Source organism: Dipodomys spectabilis, unplaced genomic scaffold (assembly GCF_019054845.1).
Source record: "Dipodomys spectabilis isolate Male_0828 unplaced genomic scaffold, ASM1905484v1 ptg000207l, whole genome shotgun sequence".
Classification (NCBI taxonomy): domain Eukaryota; kingdom Metazoa; phylum Chordata; class Mammalia; order Rodentia; family Heteromyidae; genus Dipodomys; species Dipodomys spectabilis.
In genome coordinates, this window is record NW_024870884.1 from 7,962,822 (window position 1) to 7,972,320 (window position 9,499).

The window sequence follows — 9,499 nt, forward strand, 5'->3', positions numbered from 1 at the left end:
TTCTTTCTTTCTTTCTTTCTTTCTTTCTTTCTTTCTTTCTTTCTTTCCTTCTTTCCTTCCTTTCTTTCCTTCTTTCTTTCTTTTTTTCTTTTTTTTTTTTGGTCACTTGTAGGGCTTGAACTCTGGGCCTGGATGCTGTACCTGAGCTCTTCAGTTCAAGGTGAGCAGTGGTGCCACTTCTGGTTTTTCTGGTGTCAATTGGAGACAAAAGTCTCTTGGACTTTCCTGCCTGGGCTGGCTTTGAACCACAATCCTCAGATCTCAGCCCCTTGAATAGCTAGGATTATAGGTGTACGCCATTGGTGCCTGGCATAAATTGATTTTTTTTTAATGTATAAGTGACAAATATATTCCTTTATATTGTCTTTAAAGTTTTCACCAATGTATTTCAGTAACACATTTGTTTTATTAGCTTCTGCTGTTGGTCATGGTTTGAGCACTACACACACCCTTTCCTTTCACCTCAAAGGGTACCCCCTTGTAAGTGGCCGCACACTCATTATTAGTGTAAAGATCAGGCTGGATCTGCTCCAAAATCTTCTTTTTAGGGTGCAGCTCCTTATCAGGCTCTCCAGGGAAAGCATCAAAAGTAATTCTATCTCCAGGAACAGATACATTTGGAGGAGCCAAAATTTCAACTTCAGGTGAACTGGCACACATCACCATTGCTTGAGATAATACCCCTTGTATCTTTGCAGGTTTGACACTACAAAGTAAAATCACCATCCGATTTTTCATCTATCTGTTCGAAAGGAACATGATTCACCAGCCCACTGACAACTGCTTCTGGGGCTGTTTCTCCAACATCTACTTCTTCTACACGTAAAGAATCAGCATCTGGATGTTTTTGGGCAGTAAGAATGCAACCAATTCGAAGGTCCAAACGGGACACATCTATTGGTTCAGAGTCAGCACTTCCTGCTAAGGCTTGCTGTTTTTTCTCCTTCTTCTCTCCTTTCTTATCGGCCTTCTCCTCCACCTTCTTCTCTTCTCCTCCCTCTCCTTTTATCTGTTCTTTGGGACCAGAAGAGATGGTTACTGGTGTAGACTGTATCATATTTTCAGAAGCTGGAGCTTAGCTTGCAGCAGAGTACTAATGGGAGTGGTATTTGCTCCACTCCATTTTGAGTTTCTGCTTGAATTAGTTCTTGTTTTAGTTCTTCAATTTCTTTCTTTAATTTCTCATTTTCTACTCGAAATTTTTTCTCTTCTCTCAAAGTTGCCTGAAAAATTGCTTTCTCCTTAAGAGAAACTTGCTACTTAAGATATTCTATGATTTTATCTACCTCTACACCCTTCTGCTCCAGTCTCTTCAAAACAGCATCGTTCCTTGCCATTGTCGCCAAAAACGCGAGAAAATCCGAGAAAGCCAAGACTAGCCTCTGCCATGAGCAGAGAGGGTATTGGTCCCACAAATGGTGGCAGTGAATATAAATGGATATTTTGAAGATGAAAATTAATTTCTTTCACCCAAGCTGGTGTGTTCATGATGCAGTGTTTATTTACTTACCTGCTGAAGTCTCTGTGGTATGTTTATAGACAAAGAACCTGTTACCTCTAATTCAAGAGAATCATTCTTCCTATTGAAGATAATGGGTTGGGAGGTTCATTTAAGGATAAAGAGAACCATTTCTTAGGCATTTCCAAACACAGAAACTCTGCTACAAAAAGACCTAACAGCTGAGAAAATCATATTCAAACTTTGAACCCTCATTTTAGAAAATAAACATCTCTTTCAAAGTTTCTTACAAAGATCTTAGTAAGGAAAAAAAAAAAGAAAACTAATTTTCCCATGACAATAAGCTCCAAGTGAAGAAATAGTTAAAGCCTCTTTTATCTATTTCAATATTATTACAATTCTTCATGATATTAAGATAGATTATTAAGATCATATTAATTGAAGTCTATTGGAAAAATAAAGTAATCCAGGGCATCTTATATTGAGGTGAAGGCTTGTCATCTAGTGATCAGACACTATAACAAGATTCTGGGGTGTTTGGGAACATAATTAGCTATAGTAAAACATCACATTGAAGCAAAAAGTTGCTATGGAGCAACCATGACATGGTATTGGGCTCTAGGAAAAAGTCTGAGTACTGTTCTATGAGGTAAAAGAGCTGAAACCATATAAAACACTCAGAAGGCTGATTATATTATATAGTTAAATGTCAGCAAATGCCAGGGCTTACTGCTATCAGCAGATCTACTTCTATTGAACCCTTAAGCTACTATCCATGTTACATTGAAGTCTTTATATAAGAAATGTAATATGTTTCTTTAGAAATACTTTCCAAGATACTATTTATTTATAAACCTTAGTACCTGCTTCATGAATTTGTACCAAACTGGTACAAATAATAGTTGTAGTACTCTTTTTTTTGTAGGACCTTATACATATGCTCAGGGAACCATATTTCCAGGTCATTTTGGCTCTTGCAAAATTTGTTGCTAAATTCATATACACTAAAGGAAGTAATTAAAATTCGTGATACATATTCTATTCCTACTTTTGTAGCATTTGATATGCTTTGATATATTAAAACTCTTGCATATTTCTGGTTAAATCTTAGACTAGACACTAAGCATTGGTCCCTCCTCCCTTTTAATATTCCATGAAAATTATGATGAAAGAAAAAATGAGGACTAAGCTCTGTTGGCTTATGTCTTTAAAGCTAGATATTCAGGATATAGATACTCTTATCTCTACTAAAAAGCCAACAACGGAGGTGTGGCTAAAGTGGTAGAATGCAGGCCTTGGTCAAAACAGCTAAGGTAGTGCTCCAGTCCTAAGTTGAAGCCCTAGTAACACTACCAAAAAAAAAAAAAAAAAAAAGAAAAGAAAAGAAAGAAAGAAAAGGAGATAACCTGTTTTATTTCTTTATGGGATTATTGTCTTCTAATATTATACACTGAATATTAATTAGAAAAAATAGAGAGATGTATGCATTTCATTTGCCATTTTATATAGAAACTCTCTTAGCTTGTAAAATAATAAATTATATTTATTGATTGAGCCCTAATTATCAAAAAGGAATTGTTAAGTAGGTTTGAAACCAATAAGAGATAGTAGCAATTTTATCATCTCTTTGATTCTCTGCATGTCACATTGTCTGCAATGCATTCAAACATGTATTATCTACCATCTCCAGAACCATGCTGTATAGAGATGATAACATTGATTTCCTTATTTGTATTTAATTATCATGAAATAGGTTATTTATAAAAACATTCTTTATACATCGAGTCACAGATACATGGCACAATTCACAAAGGCTCCTCTTTACCTTTCCAGTTCTTTTGTCCTCCATGGAAACACTGTAGCAGTCCAAGTAGCATTCAAGAAACAGGCTGATATTTACTATAATGTTCCACATACCTACTGCTGGTAGCACAGAACCACATTACTCCAGCAATCACCACTGAAGTGTCCTTTACCTCCAAATAATGATGTTTCAAATGATTTCAGCTGACTGAAGCCAACATCCCTCCCACAATGAGTAAACATGCTCATATAAAACTACTTCATCAAATTTTTCTCAGCTGAAGGCTTTACTGCTGTAGCTCCATTCTAATTCTCTTTATCATTTTTTTCCCTTTTTGTAAGGTAACAGCTTAGCTTTGCAGTTGGTATTTTCTCCTTTTATTGTAAAGCTTTTGCTAGAGAATATGTATAAAATTTCTATGAATTGGCAAACATTGTGAGGGAGAAAGAACAAAAGAACCACAATTACATGTGATTAAGTATTGCATATTTGAATAAATGATTATACGTGAAAATTGTAGCTTGCCTGTCCTGTAGACTCTTTTAAGAGCATAATTCCCCATTTGGTACTTAGGGTTGTATTTTATGTAATTCAAGCATTAGTAAATATTTTCTCCTTCACAAATTTATTTAAAGTTCCTGTATTTACACCTGCATATCAAATAATTCTTTTTTGTATAAACTTGTATTCCCAGTGGCTTTTCTCTTGGGCATTAAAATTACAAAGAATTATTTGAATAACTTTTTCATAAAACTTGATTCAACACTAAGAAACCTCATAATTTCTCCAAAACTAATTTTCATTTATATATATATATATATATGTTACATATTGGTAACTAAAAATGCACCTGTGTTTTCTACATGAGAGCTAGTATTTCAAGGAAGATAGAACAAATACCACACTCTAATTTCTTCAGAATCTTGGCACAAACTATATGTACTATGTCTATATGCTTATAAAAACTATGTGGACAGTTTTACTACAATAACTACATTGGAAATTTTGTGTAGATTATACTGAAACAACAACAAGATGCTAAACATGTTTACTAATTTTTATAATAATTTTTAAATGATTTTATAACAATTTTGTGTTGAAACCGCAGTAAATCACAGTGTAATCATACTAAAGTGGAGAACACATCTTTAAGTAAGGAAAATAGTTAGAATGAGATTGTATGACTGGATCATAATCTAATATGCCTGATGTCCTTATAAGAAGAGGAAGAAGAGGTTAAGTTGAAGAGAAGCAAAAGAAGTCTATAAAGAAGTCTACATGGCAATGAATGGCCATTAACCAAAGAAAGCCTGAAGAAGAAACCAACTCCATTGACATGTTGGTTTCAGAATTCCAACAACAGCATTATGAGGAAATTAGTTATTCTGTTTAAACCACTCATTTGCCAATTGTTGGAGACGTACGTGTGTGTGTGTGTGTGTGTGTGTGTCTGTGTGTGTGTGTGTCTGTGTGTGTGTGTGTGTCTGTGTGTGTGTCTGTGTGTGTGTCTGTGTATGCATCTATATGCATCAATTAATATAAGTGATGTAAATGATGTGTTGAATAAAGACAATTCAACTAATGGTAATTTCTTAAACAAAATCCCAATTTTTTCAGATCTGCAGATTCTCAGGTGAGTAATTTCAGAACACACCAGCCTTTCTAAATTAGCAATGTAATCACAGTAAAATCAGGGATTATTGCAAACGTAAATCTTCCATGTAGAATTACAGAGTTAGACAAAATCTTGACTCAACCTGAAGCTTTTTATCTTTTGACTGAAACCAAGTGCTTTCAAATCTCTCTGTAGAAATGTGGTTGTGTTCATAAGAGTAAGCCTCCACAAATTTATTTCATTGTACTGATTTCTTTCAAATCATATTAAATTTTCATCTATTAGCCTCCAATTGGTAACTTGTTTAAGTGTTTTTCTTTTTTATATATTTTTATTGTAAAGATACTGTATAGAGGGGTTGCAGTTACATGAGATTCTTTTAGTTAAGTTTTATGTACTTTGTTGTTATTATAGAGATGATGTACAGAGGGATTACAATTACATGAGTCTGATAATGAGTACATTTCCTTTCACACAGTGTCTTCTGTTCCCTGATTTACTCGCAGTCCTCCCTCCCGTCTCCACCTAGGAGCTGTATAGTTCACCTTCATCAGTGTCCAGTGAGCTCTACTGCTGCTCTTTTTCATCCATTTCCCTTGAATTCTGTGCCTTCCCTGTTACCTCTAATCTGGAAGGTATGCACGCGAATACACCAGATATGAGGTAAAGAAGACTGAAACATCAAAAACTAAAAACTAAAAGACAAAAAGTCTTTGTATTTTGGAGTTTGTTTCAGTATGTATATTATTTTATATAAACCTGAAGAGGCACCTGGTCCTCTTTGTGTCTTTGTGATTCTCTCCTATGTATCCCCCTTTTGGTTTCACTGTGTCTAGAATCCTGTATAATTTGTCATATCCCAGGGAGTGATCCTTTAGTTTACTAAATATTCAGATTAGTTCTCTGAGTTTGAAACCTGAAATGAAGACAAAAGAAAATGAAAGAGAATTGTTTTGAAAGTATAGCTTCTTGGGCAGGGTACTAGTAGTTTACACCTGTAATCCTAGCTACTCAACAGGCTGAGATAATGAGCACTGTGGTTCAAGCCAGCTAGGGCTTAATAGTCTGTGAGACTCTTATCTCCAACTGACCACCAGAAATCTGGAGTGGCTAGAGCACTAGCCTTGAGTGAAAAAGCTTAGGACAGTGGCTAGACCGTGAGTTCAAGCCCCACAACCAACCAACAAACAAAAAGTTATAGAATCTCTGTAGCATGAATATGAAGATAGTAGATTTAGTGCACGTGCATGATTGTAATGAATGTCTTTAGGAAACATATCTAATTTGGGAGGCCCAAATTCAGCCAGGAGTGACTGTAAGTTAGTTGCTCTGATTTTCAGTTCATCATATCATTAACATAAAAGGTAAAAATCTTAGGATGACTATTTCCAGGAGCCTAATTCAGGATGGAGGGAAGAGAAAAGAATCCATATTGAATCCCCAAACTTTGCAAGTAAAGGGCAGATTTCATTGATTTCAAAGGTCACTGTCCAAACCTCTTGTCCTCAATAAAGCAGCCTTTTCCATTCTAAACAGCCAATCAGCCGAGCCCTAAGCAATAAACTGGAACAAATTTCTCATCTAGATACTGCTGCTCTTTTTCTGCCTTATCACACGCTCTATCTACTTAGGCAGGTTGTTAATCAGGTAGTTTCCTGACTGCAAGTTCAAAATCATTTGTGAAAATGACAGCTATTCATCAACTCCAAAGTAGCATGCCAAAAAAATAGCTTCTACTTAGCTTTACATTGTAAAATAAGATTTGCTGCTAAGAAAATAAGTAAAAGGTTCTCTGGCTTTTAGAAGTAAAAATAATTAAGAGTTCCTAATTTCCTTAAGAGGTAGCCTGTAGTTCTGAAGTATACATTGTATTTGCAACTGCAAAAAAAGGAAAATAGTGTAAACATATGATATTTTACATAAAAATCCTAGAGTAGGGACTTAATCTAATTTAGCACAGTTGCTCTTGTGCTACTTAATACACCTAAATGTAATTGAGTATATACATGAATGAAGGAGGTATTGATATTGAAAACTGAAAATTATTATTCAGTTTAAATATATATTTGTTGTTATAAGAAAAAATTTGAAGGACACTAAAATAGTCTCCCTATGGTTTTTGTTCCACTCAAATAGAATTTTTCTTAAGTAAGGCTGATGTTTATTAAAGGTTTAAAATAAAACTTAAAAAGATTTACCTGAGAGGTACTGTAAATACAATCTTCGAGGTGCAAGTTCATCAGTAAAAATTAGTCTACAGCTACACTCACAGATGCTTTTCTAACTAGCAAAGTACATGTATTGAATCAAGGATACCATACACACTGGAATAACATGGGCTGAATGAACTCTTGACATTGTAATCATTATTACTGCAAGTATCAATGATCACTCTTGGTTTTACTAAGTCTTAGGATACAAATGGTCCCATAGAAAGTGGTTCTCTTGTTTGTGATCATTCGGGTAAATGCCCAAAAGTGGGATTGCTGGGTCATAGGGGAGCCCTATGTGGATTCTCCATACTACTTTCCAAAGTGGTTGAACAAGTTTACACTCCCACCAACAATGCAGTAGGGTTCCCTTCTGTCCACATCCCCTCCAGCATCTATTGTTATTAGAGTTCTTGATTATAGCCATTCTACATAGGGTAAGGTGGTATTTCAATGTTGTTTTGATTTACATTTCTTTTATGGCTAGGGAGGTTGAGCATTTCTTCATGTTTCTATTAGACATCCTTAACAGCACAACTATGTTTATTGCAGCATTATTTACCATAGCTAAGATATAGAACCAACCCAGATGGCCCTCAGTAGATGAATGGATCAATAAAATATGCCACATATACACAATGGAATTCTGTCTCCATCAGAAAGAATGACATTGCCCCATTTGTTAGGAAATGGACACACTTGGAAAAAATTATATTAAGTGAAGTAAGCCAGGTCCAAAGAAACATAGGTTCCCCCCTTATTTGCAACAACTAGTATATGTCTGAGACAAGCAGAAACGGTCAGATAAGTTGATGTTAGGCAAAATGAACCCCAAGATAAGGACTCAAATGATTTTTCTTTTTTGCTATTGTTTCTAACATATTTATGAGATGATTTCTTTGTTGCTTTGTATGTCCCTCACCCAAGGTATAACCCTTGTTTTCACTGTATTTGATGTTGGTATAATTTGTAGAGGGGAAGGGAAAAAACAAATTGTTTAAATAGGGATACAGGTGGACCCATTGGAACAATGAGATATGCAAGATGTTATATCTAAAAACGAACTTTATGGAGGGAGGTCTTGGGAAGGGATGGTAAAGGGAAACAAAGGAGGAGGCAACAATGCTTGCTTGTTCATTTGATTGTAACCCCTCTGTACGGTATTTTCACAATAAAAAATTTTTTAAAAAGAAAATGGTTCTCTTAGATATAGAATAGGGTTAGAGTTTGTCCTTAAGAAGTAATGATTTAGAATTCTTAGTGCAATAGAGAAACAATAAATGATTATTTTCAGATTGTGAACTAACGTAATGACTGGAGAATTACTAACTGGGACATCTCAAGAAAGACTGACCAATTAGTCTTCTTAATCATTTTAATACTTGGCACTTTGTATTCCACTTGGACATTTTCTGACTTCATGATCCACGATTTTAAATTTCACAATTCAGCCAAAGTATCTAAACCAGGAAATTAAATACAAATAACAAACACATGCCAAGCAGAATTCTAGATCTGTAACCAATACCCAAGGTCAATCTAAAGCCTCTTAGTTTGAAGCACTTCCTCTCAATAGCCTGGAAGACCCACTGCTTTTATGTCTCTACTTGTGGCACAGAACCCTATGACAGGAGCATATGACATGACATACTGCCATCCTGATGGTGTGGCAATTACTAAACATAAATAAGTGAAAGAAGTAAACAGCCTCATAATCCCCAAAGGGAACATATCCTCAGTGACTTAAAACCTCCTAAACACTTTGACACCAGACGACCAGGCTTTTAATACAGGGCCTTTGAGGAGATATTACAGAACCACAAATTGTAGTAGAGCACATGCTTTATATTTTTATTTTTTTTGTTTTATTTGTTTTTTTGGTCGGTTGTGGGGCTTGAACTCTGTGCTTGGGTGCTGTCCCTGCGCTCTCCAGCTCAAGGCGAGCACTCTACTGCTCAAGCCATAGCACCACTTCCAGTTTTCTAGTAGTTTGTTGGAGATAAGAGTCTCACGGACTTTGCTGCCCGGGCTGGCTTTGAACCGCGATCCTCAGATCTCAGCCTCCTGAGTAGCTAGAATTACAGGCGTGAGCCTCCGGTATTCATATTGTTACATGTTTTAACCCAGTGTATTCTAATGTATCTATTGCATTCAGATGACTACTGCTGATTAAAAGTTGGAAGATTATCAGCCTTGGGCATGTAACTACTTGATCATTAATATATATATGTATATATATTTACATAAAGCAGATAGATCATGGATTATAAACTATACTATATTTTTAATGTCTTGATTTGTTTAAAATTCTAAACAGAGCAAAGCAGTAAACTATCCAATTCCATCTTTGCAATAAAAGTCTTTCTTTTAAAATTAAGTGGCAAGAAATCATAGCAACAAAAAATGATAGA

At 35.3% G+C, this 9,499-nt stretch overlaps 1 pseudogene; it reads right to left on the reverse strand.

Annotated features, from left to right (window-relative positions):
• Positions 1 to 337: 337 nt before the first annotated feature.
• On the reverse strand, positions 338 to 1,422 carry LOC122122313 (annotated as a pseudogene).
• Positions 1,423 to 9,499: the final 8,077 nt, after the last annotated feature.